The 22,173-nt window shown below is 43.4% G+C and overlaps 1 long non-coding RNA gene across 1 annotated transcript in view; it reads left to right on the plus strand.

Moving 5' to 3' along the window:
• Nucleotides 1-22,173, plus strand: part of LOC148542903 (uncharacterized) — a 39,565-nt gene that overhangs the window by 11,589 nt on the left and 5,803 nt on the right. The window contains exon 2 of the long non-coding RNA XR_015873686.1: nucleotides 9,324-9,407. This is a non-coding gene — a long non-coding RNA (uncharacterized LOC148542903). The remainder of the gene's footprint in view (nucleotides 1-9,323; nucleotides 9,408-22,173) is intronic.

Below are 22,173 nucleotides of genomic sequence, written 5' to 3' on the forward strand. Positions count from 1 at the left end.
AAAGACAGGGAAATAGAGGGAGGGAAAAAGAGGGAGGGAGAGAGGGAGGGAGAGAGAGAAAAAGAGAGAGAGAAAAAAGAGAGAAAGAGACAGAGAAAGAAAAAGCGAGAGAGAGAGAGAAAAAGAGAGGGAGAGAGAAAGAGAGAGAGAACAATGTACTGTAGTGTACAGTACTGTACTTACGCAGACTCTCGCTGGGGCCGGCTGAGGGTACGGTCTCTGGAACTGTGGGAAAAAAAACATGTAAAGAGAGAGAAAGAGCGAGAGAGAGAAACAAAGGAGAGGGAGAGAGAGAGAAAGAGAAAGATAGAGGGGGAGAGAGGGATAGAGAAAGGGAGAGAAAGAAAGAGAGGGAGGGAGAGAAAGAAAGAGAGGGAGAGAGAAAGAGAGTGAAAAAAAGATAGAGAAAAATAGAAAGAGATAGAGAGGGGGAGGGGGAGGGAGAGAGAGAAAAAAAGAGAGAGAAACAAAGGAGAGGGAGAGAGAGAGAGAGAGAAAGATAGAGGTTGAGAGAGGGATAGAGAAAGAGAGAGAAAGGGAGAGAGAGAGAGAAAAGAGAGAAAAAAAAGAGAGAAAGAGACAGAGAAAGAAAAAGAGAGAGAGAGAAAAAGAGAGAGAGAGAGAGAGAGGAGAGGGAGGGGGGAGGGACAGATAGAGGTAGAGAAAGACAGGGAAATAGAGGGAGGGAAAAAGAGGGAGGGAGAGAGAGGGAGGGAGGGAGAGAGAGAAAAAGAGAGAGAGAAAAAAGAGAGAAAGAGACAGAGAAAGAAAAAGCGAGAGAGAGAGAGAAAAAGAGAGGGAGAGAGAAAGAGAGAGAGAACAATGTACTGTAGTGTACAGTACTGTACTTACGCAGACTCTCGCTGGGGCCGGCTGAGGGTACGGTCTCTGGAACTGTGGGAAAAAAAACATGTAAAGAGAGAGAAAGAGCGAGAGAGAAAAAAAGAGAGAGAGAAAGAGGGAGGGAGAGAGAGAGAGATAGAGGGGGAGAGAGAAAGAGAGAGAGAGAAAGAGAAAGAAAGAGAGAGAGAGGGAGAGAGAAAGAGAGAGAGACTAGGGAAATAAAGCAGAGAGATACAGTACTGTACTTACGTGTATCACTGGTTGGTGATGCTGTTGAAAAAAATGACAGTATGTTACAGAAAAGAGAGAGAGAAAAAGAAAGAAAGAGAGAGAGTAGTAACATTACTACAGTATATACTGTACTGTATTACAGTATTAATACAAAATGTCCTACAGTATAAAACTGTATACAGTACTTACTTGGCTGGGGAGGGGAGTCTGGGTCCTCCTCGTGCCCTGGGGAGGTCTGAGGCCCTTCAATGTCTTCAACTAAAATACACAAGGACAGAAACAATTATTGTGTAAGGAGAAGACGTTGGAGATGTTTTTAGAGAGAAAGAAAAAAACAGAGGGAGAGAGGGATAGAGAAAGAAAGGGAGAAAGAGAAAAAGAGAGAGAGAGAAACAGAGGGAGACAGGGAGAGAGAGAAAGAGAGAGAGAGAAAAAGAAAGAGAGAAAAACAGGGAAAGAGAGCAAAAAAGAGAGAGAGGAAAATTAAAGAGAGAGTAAGATAAAGAGAAAGAAAGAGGGAGAGAGAGAGAAAGAGAGAGAGAGAGAAAGAGGAGAGAGAAAAACAGACGGAGAGAGAAAGAGAGAGAGAGAGAGCTAAAAAGAGAAAAAGAGAGAGAGAGAAAGAGATACAGTACTGTAGAAAAAAATGTGGTGTAGTGTACTTACGCGGCCAGATGAGGCCACTGGGCCCGGGGATATACCCTTCGCTTGGTGATAATGTTGAAAAAAAATAATGTTACTATTACAGAAAAGAGAGACACTGAGAGAGAATGGTACTGTACTGTACTGTATATAAAAAAATATACAGTCCAGTAAAGTACTGTATGACCAAGTGGTGCAACGTCACACTGAGGCTCTGTGGGTGGCACTGTCGCCACCCCACGAGCTGTACAAGATGGCACTAAAGATGGCGAGAGCGATGTGGGTCCCATTGCCGGCAATGCCTTTCCAGCTTCAACAAAGCATTCGAGGCACTGCCGGGTCTCCCTGTCATGCACATGCGCATGACACTGGAGCCCGAACCCAGCGGAGGACCTCGCTGAGGACTTTGCGGGACCTCGCCGGAGGGGTAAGTACGGTATTAATAAATACAGTACCAGTGGAATACACAGTGATACTAAACGAAAATTCCCCCTGGTATTTACCTTCATTTGTAAATGGGGCACAGAGTGAGAAGTGATAAGATACCAGCCAATCAGCTCCCAAATTTCATTTTTCAAACACAGCCTGTGAGATGACAGTTTGGAGCTGATTGGAGACCCCTGAATCTGTCCGTGACGTACAGTAATAATGTCAGACTTAAAGGGGGCAGGCCCAGCACAGAAAAATAGTGTGTACAGTACTGTAGGTTAACATAGATTTGGTCGACAGACATTAGAATGGTGGATCAATCAACTTGCCTTTTGTTACTGTAGGTTTATTAATCAAACAAGCCATGTCGACCAATAGTGTGTCACCCTTTAGTCCAGTTACACTACAGTACTGTAGATTTAATCAGCCTGTTAATCAAATGTCTGCCAGTCATATCAGTATGTGATAACAACTGTCAGTCATCGTCAGATACTGTAGTATCCAACACCCTGCAGTGCAGTGTACAGTAATGTAGAGTACTGTATGTCAGAGTCGTGAATTGTAGTGTATTCGTTATTGTACAGTATACTGTAATTCATGTGATTATACAGCAATACTGTACTTACTTCACCTTATACCCCTCCGGATGCGCTCTAGGCGAGGCCTGTCTGTCCTCAGCAGGTCAGGCCACCTGCGCTGCAGTGACCTAACGTTGCGGCGCAGGCCCTAGAGCCTGTGAATTTCTCGTCTCGCACTTCTGTATGCGAGCTCTTTGTCTTGGTTTGTTGCGAAGGCTTGGTCCCGCCACTTCACCAAGACAAAGAGCTCGCTGGACGAAAACCGTTGCGCCCTAGTAGCAGCCATTTTCAATAGCCAGTGACGCACGTCGTACATCGCACAGCGCATAACGTATGGCGCACGACGCACGACGACACTAATTCACTCGTGACGGCAGGCGTCTGTGGTGCACTGTAATGTAGTCATAACCGTAGTGGCAAAGTCACAGACAGAAACAACTCTCAGACACAGTCCAAGAGACGTCGGTATAGGGTGTAAGGCCGAGACCGCATCTGCGTTGTTGCATGTTTGCGTTTTGCATTTTACATAGCCCTGTCTCTCGCCAACCGTGTAATAGAGAGAGCTCTCTCTCATACAGATCCCACAACTACCGTACTTAGTGTGCAAGGTTGGAAGAGCATCACCATTGTCATAAGTTTGCGATGCAACGCTATTTTGCGCTTCAAATGCACAGTCAGTTTTGAACACAGAGAGCTCTCTCGCAGTCAGAAACCACTCTCACACACAGTCCAAGAGATGTCGGTATAGTGTGTAAGGCCGAGACCGCATCTGCGTTGTCGCATGTTTGCGTTTTGCGTTTTACAGAGCCCTGTCTCTCATTCTATACAGTCCATTCACTACCAGTTTCTGCAGTTATGAAATCACTATTGTGTGGTGCAACATTCAACGGCACCTTCAGTTTTTAATATACAGTACAGGCACATTCATAGCGGCACACTAGTTGTCCTAGCAGACGGGGGATGGTGTCCTTGGCAATGGTCACTATTCGTAGCATTTTTCAGGACACTAGGGCAGAGCTGACTGCTTACAGTAAATGGATTAACAAAGCGTCCTTTATTATGGTAATGAGAGGCTCTTGCTTGCTTTGGGGGAAGGGACCTGATGCACTGTGTATGACTCTTGGCCCACTGGGCATGCGCCAGAAATCCCATCGCAAACCTCCTACTGGGCATGTGCACGCCAGAGATGGAAATTCAACAGTATACTGACTTCAGTAATATAGCCAACTAACTGCACATGCTCAGTGAAGATCATCCATACGCCATGGCATAGCGCTACATGGCATATGGCTTGGCGCCACAGATCCCATTGTACAGGTACCCCCTCCATTTCTAATCCATCACAGATGGCTGACAGCCACCATAGCGCCAACCGTGTAATAGAGAGAGCTCTCTCTCATACAGATCCCACTACTACCGTACTTAGTGTGCAAGGTTGGAAGAGCATCACCATTGTCATAAGTTTGCGATGCAACGCTATTTTGCGCTTCAAATGAACAGTCAGCTTTGAACACAGAGAGCTCTCTCGCAGTCAGAAACCACTCTCAGACACAGTCCAAGAGACGTCGGTATAGTGTGTAAGGCCGAGACCGCATCTGCGTTGTCGCATGTTGCGTTTTGCGGTTTAGGCGCACAGTTTGAAATACAGAGCCCTCTCTTGGCACTACAGATCCCATTGTAACCCCTCCACTGGGCATGCGCATGAAATCCCATTGCAACCCCTCGAAGCAGACAGCCACCACAGCGCAGACATTGATGAAAGTTTTGCACTATTTAAACACACAATCAGTTTGTAATGTCTTACTTTTAAGCAGCCTTTTAAACAGCAACACTACAGTATTACAGTACAACACTACTAAAGTAGTTTCACTATAGTGTCCAGAGCAGACAGTGCCAATAAAAAAAAAATATATAGTATACGGTACGGTATATTCTTTTCCAGGGATCGAACCCGGGACCATAATTCTACCAAAGTGATTACCTAACCACTAGCCCACACGACAGCTACAGTGAACCGCACAGAGCGGCCTCATCCTTGTGCACTCCTCCCGCTGCTGTTTTTAATTTAAAAAAAAATTGTCATACTGTAATTCATCCCATCTCAGTGAAAGCTGTGCATGCATCTCATTAATCTACAGTATCGGTTGTACCGTGACAACAACTCAGGCAACTTCTCTACTGTTCAGTTACTGCACCGTACCGTATGTACAATACTGTATGTGCAGTGATTTGCATCCTGTTATAAGATCTTACTGTACGGTACAGTACTGTACTGTATGTATATTATGTGACATTAAAAATACAGTATTGGTTGTGCGAACATGCAAATGCTGTGAATGTGATATCCATCCAATTTACTGTAAGTTTAACAGTATGGCATTCAGTACAAGGCATTCAGTACAAATTACAACAGTGGAGCACTCGCCACCCAGCGGTTAAGCACTGTATTACATGCAATTACAAAAGTGGAGCACTCGCCACCCAGCGGTTAAGCACTGTATTACATGCCGTAGCATATCCTTCGTTGAAGAATACCATGGTATTCAACAAGTCCATGGTGCGCCACGCCATGAGCAACAAAATAGCTGGGCAGATCTGTATGATAGCAGACTGTTTGGATCTCCCATGGTGCTTAGTACTGGAAGATAAGTTTATTACATCTCCAGGGCCACCATCAGGGAGAGACTGCCAAGCTTGGAGTTTCCGGGCCCAGACATAGATGAAAGACCACACCTGGCTCCTAACCAAAGGCCGGCCAAGATGCCAAGGTGACATCTGCCTCCTGGGCCGGTACAATTTTATTAGTGGAAGGGTCACCGCACGGCAAAGACTAAGGGCTCCACTCCCTGGATGTTTTGTCTCTGCTGCGCTAGAGGTGCCAAGTGTCTGCTGCGATGTATTCATGAGTGGTGCGCCTGGCTGTCTCTGCCTCCCAGAGTCCCTCCACCTACGTCGGCACACTCTAATGTTGAGGGGAATGAGACATTAGGATGTTGTGTCCTAATGTCTCACACACAAGCTAGAAGAACAGCAGCCTACAAGAGAAGTGACCATGCACCTCCCTGGCCAGCCCCAGCAGTGATCAGAACTTAGACAAGATGAGAAGGAGGAGAGGAAGAAACGGAAGTACAGGTAAGTAAAAAAAGTAATGGGGTGGAGCTTGGAACAGAAAATCTTAAAATATATAAGGGAGGGAGTAGGGATGGGGAGTGTAAAAAAAAATAGAGAGAAGGGGGTCTGGAGAGACACTGCGGGGCTGGAGTTGAGGGAAAATGGGTGTGGGGGCCCTGCTATTTTGTCAGTTCTGGGCCCCACAATTTCTGATGGCAGCCCTGTGCACCTCTATTGTTACACACATAGGGGTAAATTTAGTACAGTGTGAGTTTGACAAATGTGCAAGATTCCTGCAAGATCCCAGTGAGATAGGAATTGCCATATGTAATAGAATGTGAGTACATGCTAACTCATCCAAATCTTGCATCTACTGTTTTCGTTGTGACATAACACACCCTTCGGATGTTTTTCATGTGAAACATACAACTCGCCGGATGTAATGGGCAGCAAGTTTTAAACTCGCCATAAACTCACCAGAATAACCTGCTAAACTATAGACTGTCCTCAGGCCAATGAGATTGATGAAATCTGACATTTAGATCCTATTAGCTCACATAAGTGGCCTCTTTGAACACATTTAAAGGCAAAAGAAACCAACCCACATCAAAAAACAGTTGTATTTTTAAATGAATCATTTTAATTTAAAAACATTTTCAAATATAGTTATACAACCATTTTTCACGTGAAGTGCTGTCCTTAAACATAACCAAAACTGTCCTTTGAGAAATGTGTGGAAAGAAGATATTTGATTGTTTTTTTTGTATGTAATTTGGCACATGTAGCGTAATGTATGTTATATGTGTTAAATTTTTCAGTCAACCACAATTTTTATGCTTTTTTTTTTTTTTTGTAAATTATGTTCTCTATAGAACACATCATTTCCCTGCTCTGGGGCTCTGGTATGGCTGCATGGCTGTACCCAAAAAAACGATAGTTTCATCGGTGTTGTTTCTTGTTTGCCCATTCTGTTTACTACTTTGTACCACTGGATCGGGTTAGATCTCCATTGGTTGATTGACTGCTTGTTCTGTTTTCCAGGGTTTTTGCCCTGCATCAGTCTTCTCCTTTCTGTCTTTCACTATTTGGTCCCTTCACTGTGCTTGTCTAAGTATTGGTCTCATGGATGTGTTTCCTGCTATAGTCTTGATGCTGCTGCTTTTTTTTGTGCATTTGAATCTTCTTGCAGTTTTGGGTTTCGACTGGATGATCTGATTTCCTTCTTCATCTCACTACCCTGCTGGTTTGATTGATATCTCGGCCATAGCGTGTCTATGTTCAGGTGATTAGGCTTAATTTGCTTATAGGCTCAACTCAGACGGGGACAAATTTTGGTTGACTGTATATTTCTTTATGTAATGCTGCATTGTCTTTTTATGTGCTTTGTAACTACCTGGTCAGCATGGTATACTATTCATTGCTGTTCTATGGCTTTTCTACATGGATCACATGCACATTGCCTACACCATGACATGTTTCCACATTACCGTTATATTTCCATTGCTGAGGCCATGACGTTCTTTTTCAATATCTCTTCTTTGTTGCTGCTGTGGAAGGTGGACTTCAGGATACCTATAATTATGTTGAGTACCCCAATGTGTTGCTTTGTCTGTAGTAGGCACAATAAATAGAGGAGTGGATAGATTTCTTTCCTTATGTATCTTTGTTATGCATGGATCATTGTGTGGTCTTCTCCCAGCGCTGTGTTAGCATACCTTCAGGGATTGAAGTTAGACATGGTGTGTGACAGTCATTTCAAGTACCCAACATATTAGATAGGGCACTGGATTAATGGATAGTTTCAAATTCTTCAAGTGGCATGTTTTATAATCAACCCTTTTGTTTTATACTTACTTGTAATATTTTTGATAGGCAAGTTTTCAGGTCCAGATTGGTTTTTGGTGGTCTTATCTTATGGTACCTAATATGAAATTTCTGTGGGTCATATGAGTGTTGGTAGTATACTTATGTTTAAGTTCACGCATTTTCTAGATCCAACATGTGGATTCGTAATATAGAGACATTGAGCCAAAATGTCAATGAGAATGTATAGATATGTCAGTATAAATGCACATGGGCATAGTCCAGTCTTTTGCTAGTAGGGAGGCCCATCCCAGGGCTCTTTTTCAATCCCGGGATTCAGGATTGAAAAAAACTCAATCCCGGGATTCCCAGAATACCCGGGATTGGCCTGGTTTAAAAAAAACTGCCCCCCGCCCAGCCCCCAAATTGTCTTACCAGCGGGGCTTTTGGCAGTGACGTGTGTGTCCTGTAGAGCGTTGGGTCACGTGGGTGGTCCAGCTGGCATCGTGCTGCGCAGCATGACCTCTGAAGGGGAAGCCAGGCAGCGTCTCAACACTCTGCTGGAAGTGCTCAGCGCTGCCCGGCATTTGATAAAAAAAACATTTATGGCAAATACTGGGATTGGTATTGAAGGCTTCCAATCCTGGGATTCAATCCCGGGTAATTTTTAGGCCAAAATCCCGGGATCTCGCCGATCCTGGGATTGGCCTCCCTACTTGCCAGATATCTGATTCCCACAGTGTTTAGGAAAAGTTAAAAATGGAGGTCCTGAAACCACTTCTGCTTAGGCTTCCTTTTGGTGGTTGAGGTTGGGTTTCCTAGTTAATCCATGGAGTCCTTGTATGGTAGATTTTGGGATAGCTGGTGTGACAGTGAGATGGTGGCCTGTTGCAACACCTGCGCCCTCCTGTGTTTGTTTTCTTCAGTTTACTGTTGTTGCAATTGTTTGTATCCATGACAAGGGAATTTATTATCTTTCTGTTATTCACTGTCTCATTATATAACTAGATCTTGATTTGGGGTGGCCAGAGATCTTTTGCTTTTCCATCATATTTTTTTATGTTTTTCTCTAACTGTTTGGGTGTTTCCCCATGCCCTGGAGCCATCCCAATTACAAAATTAAAAAGTTAGCAATTGGGTGATCTATGCAGCACTGTATATAAGAGCATATGCATCATTGTTTGCATACATACTCAAACACTTATTTTATCCCAACCCTACAGATATACAAGTGTATAATTAATAATCACAGTCTCCTGGTGTGTACTAGTCACATCACATTGTGACTAAGATGGGCATCAAGAGGGCCTGTTTGGTGAGACTGCAGCAAGAATGCGTAAGGACACATCTGTATATCATCTCAAAATTACTGTTTTAGAAAATAACATGCAAAAGGAAGAGAAATATTTGTCATAGAAACTTATAAAAAAAAATGTAATGTTGAACTTTCATAGAGTGCTGTGGTCAGGCTCAGTGATAGGAGTGAACAAGGGGGACACTTGTACTGGGCTCGCAGATTCCGTGGGGACTGGACACTCAGGGGACCGCTGAAAAGCAATGTCTGGCATGGGTCACTGCCTGTACCACTTTGCTATTCAGCAGAGCACAGGTATGAAAAATAAGAGTTTTTAACAAGGCACCTGGTGACAGGCTCAAGGATTCCCTTTTTTCTTTTTTTTGTTGCAGTGCCCGTACTGTAATGATGTTGTACTGCTGAAGGGAAGAGAAGCCATGCGCAAATGAGCAGTTGCCAGTGAGAAGGCAGAGAAGGTAAGAAAGGGATTGAAGCAAACTAGGGACCATGGGGCTAAAGGAAACTTTTGAGATGGGGCTGGAGACACACAGGGGGCATGAGCATGAGAGACACATGGGGTATGAGAGACACATGGCAATGGCTAAAGAAAAACAGGAACAATAGCTGGTGAGATAGGGGGTTAAGGTTGGAGACACAGGGGGCATGACCTGTTGAGACATAGGGGGCAATGGCTGAAGAGGGGGATACAGTCACATGGTTAATAGTTACCATGTTCACATAATCAGAATATCAACATGTTCACTATGAGAGTTAGGATGAGGGGAAAGATTAGGGGTCTACGCCGGACTGGTCACATGACTACTGGGACCTGGAAGTCGCGCTGGAGCTGCTGCAGCTGTTAGGAGCCAGTAAGTGACCACTAGGCTACCAGCAATGTTATGTCAACAGGCTGTCATGTCAACCTGTCACCTGTGTAGACATGGTGAATATCAACATGGTCACTGTACACATGCTGCATGCTGATATATGACCATGTCGACCTGATGAATGTTGACATGATAACTGTCAACTTGCAGTAACTGGAGAGGCACAGGGTGCATGAGCTGTAGAGACACAGGGGGAAATGTCTGTAAAGAAACAGGGGGCATGAGGATAAGAAATACAGGGGCATGAGGTTGACGGCACAGTCCCTTTCAACACTCTATCTACTGGGTAGGGATGGGGAGCCCCAATAACATGACTTGCTGGGCCTGGCTGTGTTCAACAAAATAAATCTTACCACAAGATCTCACATCATGAATATGTACTATCGGGATGTACTATGGGGAACTATGCTGCTTTCACTATGTACTGTAACTTCAAGTCAATGACTTCCTGATTTCTTCTATTCCATTTCCAGTACTTACAGTACATTATAACAATGCCTCTGTCTTACAGTTGACATGTTATCACCACCCACATTCATCTTCTGTTGTTATGAACATTTCAGAGTTATACCTGGTTAATAGTATTATAGGATACACATTGAAATTATGATTTAATACAGCTAATTAGCCCTAATCGAGAACACCGTAAAACTATTGCTGTTTGGGGCCCTAGTCATCCCCCCATCAGCCTGTGGGGGACATAATAAACTAAAAGTTTACTCATTCTACTGTGGAGGGAAATACTCACCCTCACTTGTGGGAAGGTAGTTAAGACACCCAGGATCCTAGTACAGGGTGCCGTAACTACCTACTCTGTTTCTAGGTGGTGGCATAACAACCTTAAATTCCAGTTTAGTAAGAAACTCAACTTCATTAGGTTACCACAGCAGCACACTTCTCTCGCTGTTTAAAGTTACTCATCATTAAATGTTACTTTTGTAGCTTTTTGCCATTTAGCTCAGGGATGGCATTTGTTTAAAAAACAATGCATTGTTGGGTGAACTGCATAATTTGTATGAATACAGTTCTCCAATATTAATTATGTTAATTAATATTGAGCTGTGTGAATATTTAACTAATTGATTTTAAGAAACTACATATTTACTCTATATGTAATTGATTGCTGTTTCTTCAGTTCTTTTCATTCAGTTTAAAATATAAATGTTAACAATTAATATTTTTATTCATTTATTGAATATAACTCCTTCTTACAGTACAATCTTTACATCATAAGTTTACATATATATCAACAGGATTTAATAAATCATAAGGGTGTAATGCTTCCAATGCACTGGACCGTTCCCCGGACCTATCCCCTTCTCTTTGAATGTGGTCACACCGTGCAGACAGCTTCATTCTGATTGAGCCAGAAGTTGTTCACTGCTCCTCTGCATGGTGTGCGCAGCATTCAAAGAGAAAGTAATAGGACAATGGGCAGCGCAGTGCCTCATAAGCAGTAATCACAACCCCCGTGATGTGTGGCTACTTGGTTCATGTGTGGCCAGTCTTCCTTACCATACAATGCAGCGTATGCAGTGTCAGACTAAGGGCCTGATTCAGAGATGGACGTATTTGCAGAGCCACACACAAGTGGCTGTACAAATCCGTCCATTTCCAAAGCAAATGCAGAAGGAGGTGTCAGACCAATGTCGCAGGCTGGGATGACCATCACAACCATTGCGACCGATGGTCGTGATGGTTGCTCCTTTGATCAGGCTTCGGAAGCTGAAGCTTCTTGCAGCCTGATCGGGTGATGGTCACGTAAGAGGTCAGGAATCTGCATCAACTCAGACCCTGGCCTCGTCCCTCCTGGAAAACGTAGCATCACACCCCCATTTCTGGGAACGGTGACCAGGCATGCCCCCGCTCCATGTTAATCATGCTGCAGCTTGGGGGGTCTGTGAGCAGGCACAGACCCCTAACAATCGGAGATGAAGAACCTACTGGAGGGAAAGCAGTGGTAGGGACCCATGCTTAAAATGCTTGGCTAACCATTAGAGAGTGAATAGTCTATGGCACTTTATAAATATTATATATACAGGGCCGGTTCTAGACATTGTGGAGCTCAGGGTGAAAGTTCACAGTTGCGCCCCCCCCCCCCCAAAAAAAAACAACTTTTTGTAGATGACGTTCCTCTGCACGTGCTGAAAGCACACGCGCTTCCAGAAAGGGGGCGTGTCCTTGTGGAACACCCCCAATTCATCAAACTGTGGGGCGTGCCCAGCACTTATGAATGTGCTGGGCTTCCCACAAGCTCTACCCTCGTGGCGAATAATTGCCATGTGCAGTAATGCGCCTTACACAGTAATGCCCTTTATAAATACATTATGCCACATGCAGTAATACCCTTTATAAACAAATTATGCCACACACAGTAATGCCCTGTATAACACATTATGCCACACCCAGTAATGGCCTTTATAGCACATTATGCCACACGCAGTAATGCCCTGTATAACACATTATGCCACATGCAGTAATGCCCTGTATAAACACATTATGCCACACGCAGTAATGCCCTGTACAGCACATTATGCCACACACAGTAATGACCTTTATAACATTATGCCACACGCAGTAATGCCCTGTATAACACATTATGCCACATGCTGTAATGCCCTCTATAACACATTATGCCACATGCAGTAATGGCTTTTATAACACATTATGCCACATGCAGTAATGCCCTGTATAACACATTATGCCACATGCAGTAATGCCCTGTATAGCACATTATGCCACACACAGTAATGACCTTTATAATACAGTATCCCCAATTCAAATTACGCCACAGATTAGTCCCTTATTCATGTTATGACACACAGTGGTGCCCCTTTTACACAATGCCCAAATTAGTGCCCCTTATACACAAGGCCCACAGTACTGAGTTGTAGTGCCTTTAATACAATGCCCACAGTAGTAGTGCCCCCTATAGTAGTGCCCACATTAGTAGTGCCCCAGTAATAATGCCCCCTATAGTAGTGCCCCCAGTAGGAATGCCCCCTTTTAGACATGTCCCCAGTAGTAATGCCCCCTTATAGACATGCCCCAGTAGTAATGTCCCCTTATAGACATGCCCCCAGTAGTAATGCCCCCTTATAGACATGCCCCCAGTAGAAATGCCCCCTTATAGACATGCTCCCAGTAGTAATGCCCCCCTATAGACATACCCCCAGTAGTAATGCCCCCTTATAGACATGCCCCCTTATAGACATGCCCCCAGTAGTAATGCCCCTGTATAGACATGCTCCCAGTAGTAATGCCCCCTATAGACATGCCCCCAGTAGTAATGCTCCTTATAGACATGCCCCCAGTAGTAATGCCACTTCTAGACATGCCCCCAGTAGTAATGCCCCTTATAGACATGCCCCCAGTAGTAATGTCCCTTATAGACATGCCCCCCTAGTAATGCTCCTTATAGACATGCTCCCAGTAGTAATGCCCCCCTATAGACATGTCCCCAGTAGTAATGCCCCTTATAGACATGCCCCCAGTAGTAATGCCCCCTTATAGACATGCCCCCAGTAGTAATGCCCCCTTATAGACATGCCCCTAGTAGTAATGCCTCCATGCCTCCATTCTGAAAAATAAAAAATACAAACACAATACTTACCTTAGGCCCCGCTCCTGCGTCCGCTGCCATCTGGTCCGACCACGGCTCTACCACGGATCTATGGGAGAGACGTCATGACATCCCTCCCATAGTGCTCTCTGCTGGAGCCGGAGCTCTGGAGTGAGCTCCGGCTCCACGGATCTATGGGAGAGACATCATGATTTGATGACGTCCCTCTCATAGTGCTCTATGTGGGAGCCGGAGCTCTGGAGTGAGCTTCGGCTGCCTTTGCAGGGAGGGAGCCGGGTGCCCGGGGGGGACCGGGGCGTTTTTTTTTTTTATTATGGGATTTTTTTTTTACCTTCTGGGGACTCAGTGGTGCCCTCTAGGGGATGGCGGCCCGGGCGACTGCCCTGTTAGCCCACCCCTAGAACCACCACTGTATATATATATATATATATATATATATATATATACATATATATAGTAAATACTGATAGTGCATGCATGATAATGTACCAGAATGATAGCAGCAACGTACTGTAGTGAATACACCATAGTCCTGTGAATGCAATATTGCATATGTATAATAATTGGGCACATGATGGTGATCCAGTCTATATACAGTATATCACATTTATGCTCTGTATATGTGATAGGGGCCTCAGTACTGACTGGCCTAGTTTTTAAAACTCAATGAGTATTGCACGAGGTCCAGTAAAGGTGAAATACATGCAATTGTTAAAAAAAAGTCTAATCTCTTACCACTGGGATGACTTAATTGTAGATTAGTGAATGAATGCAGAGCTACAATGCCATTTCAATCACTGGCAAGAACTATGGGCCTGATTCAGAGCTGAACGCTCTGACCAGTGCGCTCGCTCTGAATCAGGGCCCTCCTACATGAAAATGGAGCGGCCTCCTAACCGCTCGCATAGCTCTGACCATCGCGACCATCGGGCTTGTGACGAGACCCTGCGGTAGCCGCAAGCCCAGGAGTGATTTTGGCTCTATCAGAGCCAAAATCACTCCCACTGACATCATTACTGATGTCAGTGGGGCCGGCTTCAGACGGAAGGCGTTCCCATGGGAACGCCTCCGTTTGGCAGCCATGCCCCCGGCACGCCCACCTAAGGGGGCGTGCTATCACTCACCATTGACAGCACGCCCCCTTTGGTGCGAGCCCCCGAGCGACGTATTCCTCATCGTATTCCACACTCGACGTATTCCACACTCAACAGAGCACCCTCCGTCGTGCGCATGCGTATTCGCCCAGCATCGACCCGCTTTCGAGCATCCTTTGCTCGTGAGGGGGTCTCAATGACCCCCTATGTCCACTTGGGTAAATCACACAGACAACAAGAGAAGGGGACAGGGGTGTGTTGTGACGGAATCGGTATGATATCCCGGCTGCTGCATGGCCGGGAGCTCGAATCCTGGCAGCGGCAGCCCGACAAAACAGCAGAGCCTGGCAGCGGAAGCCCGACAGTGTTGGAAATCCCGATCGTGTAAGGTAAGTATTCTCTAATCTATCCTAACCCCCCCAACACTAACCCTCCTTAGGGGTGCCTAACCCTAACCTGCCCCCTGTGCCTAACCCTAAACCCCCCTCTAAGTGCCTAACCCTAACCCCCTCCTTCCCTGCTGCCTAACCCTAACCCTCCTGGGGGGTGCCTAACACTAAGTCCACCTGGGTGCCCTAAACCTAACCCTCCCCCCCGCGGCTGTCTGCACGCAGTGCCCGGCATCCCGATTGGGATATCCCCGCCTGCCTCCCGGCGTCGGGGAAATGAGCAGCGTCTAGATATAGAAGCCGGTCATTTATCCCACGGCGGGATAAAGCAGTCGGTAGCCGGCTGCCGGGATTCCGGCAGCCGGCTTCCCGATTGTATACCGTTGTGACAACCCACTTTGATTGGCAGGAGTGAAAATGTTGGTGTAGTTTCTATAGAAGTGAACCAAGCACCCATATTCAACCTGGGTCCTGCTTTACCAGGTAACTAAAGCCCTAATAGAGTAACAATGTATCGTTTTGAGTACACACACAGAACTTGATCACTAGAAGAGGCTGTGAGACCTCAGGCAGTGGATCCCAATGGTGATTTCCCCTTTAACTCTATGCACCAATCCAACCCTGGGCATTCACCAATCAGCCATAACATTGAAACCACCTACCTAATTTTGTGAAGGCTCACCTCGTGCCACCAAAACAGCTCTGCCTTATTAAGGCATGGACTCTACAAGACCTCTGAAGGTGTCCTGTGGTATGTGGCACCAATATGTTAGCAGCAGATCCTTTAAGCCCTGTAACTTCTGAGGTGTGCCCCCCTCTCCATGGCTCAGATTTGTTTTTCCAACACATCCCACAGATGCTCGATCACATTGAGATCTGGAGAATTTAGAGACCAAGTCAACAATTATTTTTCATGTTCCTCAAACCATTCTTGAACAATTTTTGCAGTGTGGCAGTGCATTATCCAGCAGAAGGATGCCCCTGCCATCAGGGAATACTGCTGCCATGAAGGAATGTACTCAGGGACATGCAGTAAAATAAATGGCTGGGGAGGCACACATGGAGATGGGTTTGAGTGCTGGGAGCCTGTCTCACCCCTACTCACTGTAACTCTCCCCTCATTAAGCTTCAGTGTCCATTGAGTCTTCTACCTGCATCACTCTGTCTTCTCTTGCTGCTGAGCTCAAATCTCTATACACTGTAGTGCACTTCCTGGTCACACGACACATCCAAGGAGTCCATCACTGCTCAAGGCAGCCCACCCATACTCAGAGGCATGCCTCTATTAGCTCTCTTTCTGTGCAGCTTACTGCCCATGGTATGGCCCAGCTCTGCAAGCAGTTTTGACTATTCAGAAGTGAGGCTTAGCTGATGCTGTCTCATCTCTCATCTACCTGCAGTCCCAGGGAGCGCCACAAAGCTGGTGAGTGTTACTGTACCTATAAAAATGATTACAATAAACAAAGAAGATGTTTATAAGTTATACATATCTTCTTTGTATTATTCTAATAATTTTTATATTAAATCTCAGGACTATGACAGGGGAGGCTCTACCTCCCCTGCCTACACGGACTGCACAACCCTGGGTGTGCTTGGTCTGCAACAATTTATAGGTATGTGGTCCATATCAAAGTAATATCCACAAGAATGCCAGGACCCACGGTTTCCTAGCAGAACATTTCCTAAAGCAACTCCCTGCCTCCGCCGCTTTGCCTTCTCCCCATGGTGCATCCTAGTGCCATCTCTGCCCTAGGTAAATAACGCACATGCACCTGGCCATCCACATGATGTAAAAGAAAACATGATTCATCAAACCAGGGTCACATTCTTCCATTGCTCCATGGTCCAATTATGACACTCATGTGCCCATTGTAGGCACTGTTCAGACACCCTTCTATCATAGCCTGCATCAACAGCAAGTGGTGCTTATGTAGAAAGGAGCAGACAGACTAGTCTTGCTCCTCAGAGGCATCAATTAGCCTTGGGCACCCATGGCCCAGTTGCAGCACACTGGTTGTTCTTCCTGTCTATGATTTTCTATGAGTTTTTCTGTTATAGCCATCCTGAGATGGTGATAACAAAACAAGTATTGTGGCTGCACATGTAACACTGCAATCCTTGTTAATTACACACCCCCATGCAAATACTATAGAAGATATCACTGGTAAAAGCCAATTAATTTTATCACCGACTTGGGTCACGGAGTTACACCCAAAAGCAATAGGTCTTTTTGGCCTGTAATAAATAGCGTATTATTCTTCAAGATTTCAGAGTAGAGATGTGCGGTTCAGTTCTCCAGAAATACGAATCCACACGAATTTCGTGAATCCGGACAGATCCGTTCTGCTCTCCTTAGGAGAGCCAGACAGATCCAGGTCACAGTTCTGATCTTCCCACTGTTCGGAATTTGGGATTCAAATCTGAATTTCAGGTTTTTGATTGCAAAAATTACATGATTTTAGCTGTTTTTATAATAAAAAAAAATCTAGATCAAAAACCAAAACACTTGAGGGTGGTATTGCAAATCAAAACCAAAACACAAAGATGAATCCAGATCCAAAACCAAAACACGGGGGTCAGCTCACATCTCTATTTCACAGGTTTTCAATCTTTGTGTTTTTTGTACAATTTTTCATTGCTTGTAATACAATTTTTTTTACATAATGATTAAATATTCAATCACACCACCTATCCTTCAAGAAAATATTTAATTGAGCAAACAAGCTTGAGTTCTACACAATCACTAAGTGTCAGGTACTTTAATTCCCCTTGGTAGATAGTTTTATTTAGATCTAGGAATAGAGGTTAATGATAAAGTGGAGATGGCCAGAAGAACGTATTTTAAATCCACACAAGAATTCATATTTAAGGACAGAAAGTAATCATTATGCAAAATGGCTTGATAATATTTCTAAAGGACAATTTTTGAATCTAAATATTACTGCACGGATAATGATGCATATAACAAAAGAGATTGTTATTATTAGGGATATTTTTATCTATAAAGGATAGTTGAGTGGCAAATCCGAATATATCATTAAGAAAATAGAAGATGTCAAAAAGAGAAAGTCAATTACAGAAAGATATAATAAAAGAGTGTGTATAAGAAAGGAGTGACTGACAAAGGCTTTGTACTTCTACTTAGGGATTTTCACAGGGGCACAAAGCAGTTAGGAATATTCCTAATACACACTGTGGTACACTATAAAGGGATCAGTATTAAACATAAACTTGAATTCTAAATCTAAGGTATTATATAGGAAATCTAAGCTGCACTTTTCTGCCACACATCGGATTTGTTTTTCAAAACCATATAGCAGGATTTACTATTTAGTGGTTTGGAGACTGAAAACTAAAACTGATGTGTTGTGGTTCTCAAACCCCTAACCTATATGTGGTTGAGACCAAACTGCATGCAGTCTAGGCCAAGCCATGTGATGAAACAGCGTTAAAACACAACCTGCTTTACCTCTCACATCTTTTACAAACCCAGCCTATTCAGCATAGGCCTGACCCATTGAGTAGCAGCCTGAATAAATGATCAATTTAACATGCCAAAGGAGTACTGGCCCAATGTAGTGTAGCACTGGACTGGTCCTGGTACTCTTTGTCAGTGGCTACTAGGATAAAACTTTCAAAATACAGTGCATGCTCTTGTCACTCTACAAATCCCGGCATTTACATGTGACCAGAGCTTGCACTGCAAGTGTTGTCCCACTACTAAAGGAAAATGATACAGATAATAGACCAACACTTGGGCGCAACAAATAAGGCAGCAGGATAAACTAAAAGACAAGTCACCAAAAGTTGTCAAAGTCATACAACATAAAAATCCATATAGTATAAAAGTTCTTGCACCAAACTCGTTCCAACGGAATAAAGTCTATATATGACCGTCCTTATAGGTGAATGATGATGGACACTCCTCATTGAGAAATATCCTCAGTAGATAATATGCAAAAGAAATAACATAAAATCTCCATGTCAGGAGGCTGAAAAATATTGATCAACATATATAAAACATACCAAAGAATATCAAGTCCATAGGACCATAGTGCAAGAAAACCTCTGATATAAATAGGTGTAATGACACTCATATATAGCTGAATATTCAATACTATAGTTGCTTCACATGTGAAAAATGTCCTTATGTAACACACGTGTTGATGAGTGGCATGCAAAAGTCTACATCTAGAGGATGCTCACATTCATGGCTTACATAGGTCTATTCAATGGACGCATATCAAGGTATCTTTAAACTCCTGAGATAGATCCTTCATAAGGAATTTCCACTGTGAAGTATCCTCATATAATGATGTCTCAATATATCACCCATGCAAGTGGATAGTATGCAATAACATACATGAAAAGGATGCTCACGTTTGCAGCTTACATGAATAGATAGGATGAAAGCATATCAAGGTATCTTTCAATCTCAGGGTGAACCCCTATGGGAAACTCCAATATGCGGGGAAAAAAAACTTCCAATAGTGTAATACCTCAGATAAAAAGCAAATTTAATCACAGCAATAATAAAATATAAAAAAAGGGAGTGTGGCCTCCATACCAGAAGTTGGATATAGCAGGATCTGAACAAGGATGAAAAAGACATCCATTGTCGAAACATGTCGGAGGAGTGAGAGGGTTAAAGCTTTCCAGTCCCAGTTTCAGCAGGACCTTGAGTGCATCTACAGTGCGAGAGACACCCAGGTGCCATCTACCATCTTAACCTGTATTGTTCAGATCCTGCTATATCCAACTTCTGGTATGGAGGCCACACTCCCTTTTTTATATTTTATTATTGCTGTGATTGATTTTGCTTTTTATCTGAGGTATTACACTATTGGAAGTTTTCTTTCCCAACATATTGGAGTTTCCCATAGAGGTTCACCCTGAGATTGAAAGATACCTTGATATGCTTTCATCCTATCTATTCATGTAAGCTGCAAACTTGAGCATCCTTTTCATGTATGTTATTGCATGCTATCCACTTGCATGGGTGATATATTGAGACATCATTATATGAGGATACTTCACAGTGGAAATTCCTTATGAAGGATCTATCTCAAGAGTTTAAAGATACCTTGATATGCGTCCATTGATAGACCTATGTAAGCCATGCATGTGAGCATCCCCTAGATGTAGGCTTTTGCATGCCACTCATCAACACGTGTGTTACATAAGGACATTTTTCACATGTGAAGCAACTATATTATTGAATATTCAGCTATATATGAGTGTCATTACACCTATTTATATCAGGGAGAATTTCTTGCACTATGGTTCTATGGACTTGATATTTTTTGGTGTCTTTTATATATGTTGATCAATATTTTTCGGCCTCCTGACACGGAGATTATATGTTATTTCTTTTGCATATCATCTACTGAGGATATTTCTCAATGAGGAGTGTCCGTCATCATTCACCTATAAGGACGGTCATATATAGACTTTATTCTGTTGGAACGAGTTTGGCGCAAGAACTTTTATACTATATGGATTTTTATGTTACTAAAGGAAAATGTTTGACGTAGTACTGTCCCTGATAATCCTAATAATATTTCTCTTGGGAGCCAAAAAATACATAATTGTAGCAGCATCTGACTCTATTGTACAGTGCACGCAGCTACACAGCTACAGATGACGAGATTTCCCCCAAGATGTGCCTGCCATGATGGAGCTTCCTGCCTTTTCTGAGGAGGGGGAGGGGCAGGAAGTTTGTAAGACATAAGCTGCCGGGGCACAAACAGCACAAACAAAAGGAAATGTAAGAAGGAGAAAAAAAACAAATGAGCATTTCCGCAGTACTCTATAATATTTGTTTGACACTTTTAATAAACTAAATTATACCAAGTTGTAATGGCCCCTATGAATGATCATACGTGTAACTAAACATTAGTAATCTTTTACGCAATATCCATGCCGAGTTTCCATCATGTATGGTTCCAAACACTCCACCATCGCATTCACCATCGACACTTACACCAGCCTATGACTAGCGCAGTGTCTCCTTTTGAACTCCAGCCAATCATGGTCTATGGGCTGTGGCTCTGTATCTGGAAACCCCCTGCATTCACTGACACTACAGTGACACACTCAGAACAAGCCCATGTAACAGTCTTTTATTGTGTTCACTTCCAGCCACCTCACAGTCACTGCCCAGGGACGTCCATTTTCACCGGTTCTAATGTACAGTGGACTCCACATACACTGGGGAACACATGCAGTGTAATGGTTTCCAGGACTTTTTGAGCATGCGAAATAGAAAATAATTGCTTATCTGCGCAAACATTGGCATTGCATCCACCTCTGAACTAGGCCCTAAGTGTCACATTTATGATTCTGTGACAAAAAATGTATCAAGCCTCTTAAAGAGTGGAAAAGTGGACTAGTGGGTAAGTTGTCCATAGCTACCAATCAGCTCCTAGCTCATTTATCAAATACGTTCTATAAGATAGCTAGAATCTGGTTTCTATGGACAGTTTCTCTACTTGTCCACTTCTCCATTCTTTAGAATGCTTGATACATCTTCCCCTGTGAGTGGAAGACCTACCCATGCTCTACATTTGTCAGTTGTTTGTGACAGTTACTAGAAAAACTATTTATATTACAAATTTATATTATTTCAAATATTTTATACTGCAACTTAATTAAGCAATAATCAACAAATTTAACAAAGTAGAAAAACATCCAAGACTAACAAAATAATTGGGGCAGGGTGAGCAGGGACCATTCATGCAAACTTATAAGATGAACCATCTGTATATATTGGTAGCTGCTCAATCACTTCAGTAATATCACTCAGGTGGATGAAAGGGAGGGGTTATTCTATACAAGAAACAGTAAAGGGTATTTCCCAGCATTCGGAATTAAATTAGCAATACGATTTGAAAAATACATATCTGTAGATAATTCAGAGATCTCAGTTGTATATATTTGCAAAAATATGGCTAAGCCTCCAGGGACTTCACTGCATCTCTGTATACTGGAGGTCCCTAATACTTAGTCAAAGTCTGGGGCGCAGAACACCAAAAAGCCTATTATGGCCAGCCAGGGATGGCAACAGAAATCTTGGGGCCCGGTACATTGATAGCTCTGCCCCCCCACCCCCATAAAATAAAAGTGCACATGATGAATATAGGCAACAAATCTTACCAATTTTGACACATATATATATATAGGTGTCAAATATACTGTATATGTATATATATATATATATATATATATATATATATACACTGCTCAAAAAAATACAGACCACTTCTCAGTTCCTATGCTTTTTGGCTGAT

This window comes from Taudactylus pleione, unplaced genomic scaffold, assembly GCF_031769625.1.
Source record: "Taudactylus pleione unplaced genomic scaffold, aTauple2 ptg000007l, whole genome shotgun sequence".
Taxonomy (NCBI): domain Eukaryota; kingdom Metazoa; phylum Chordata; class Amphibia; order Anura; family Myobatrachidae; genus Taudactylus; species Taudactylus pleione.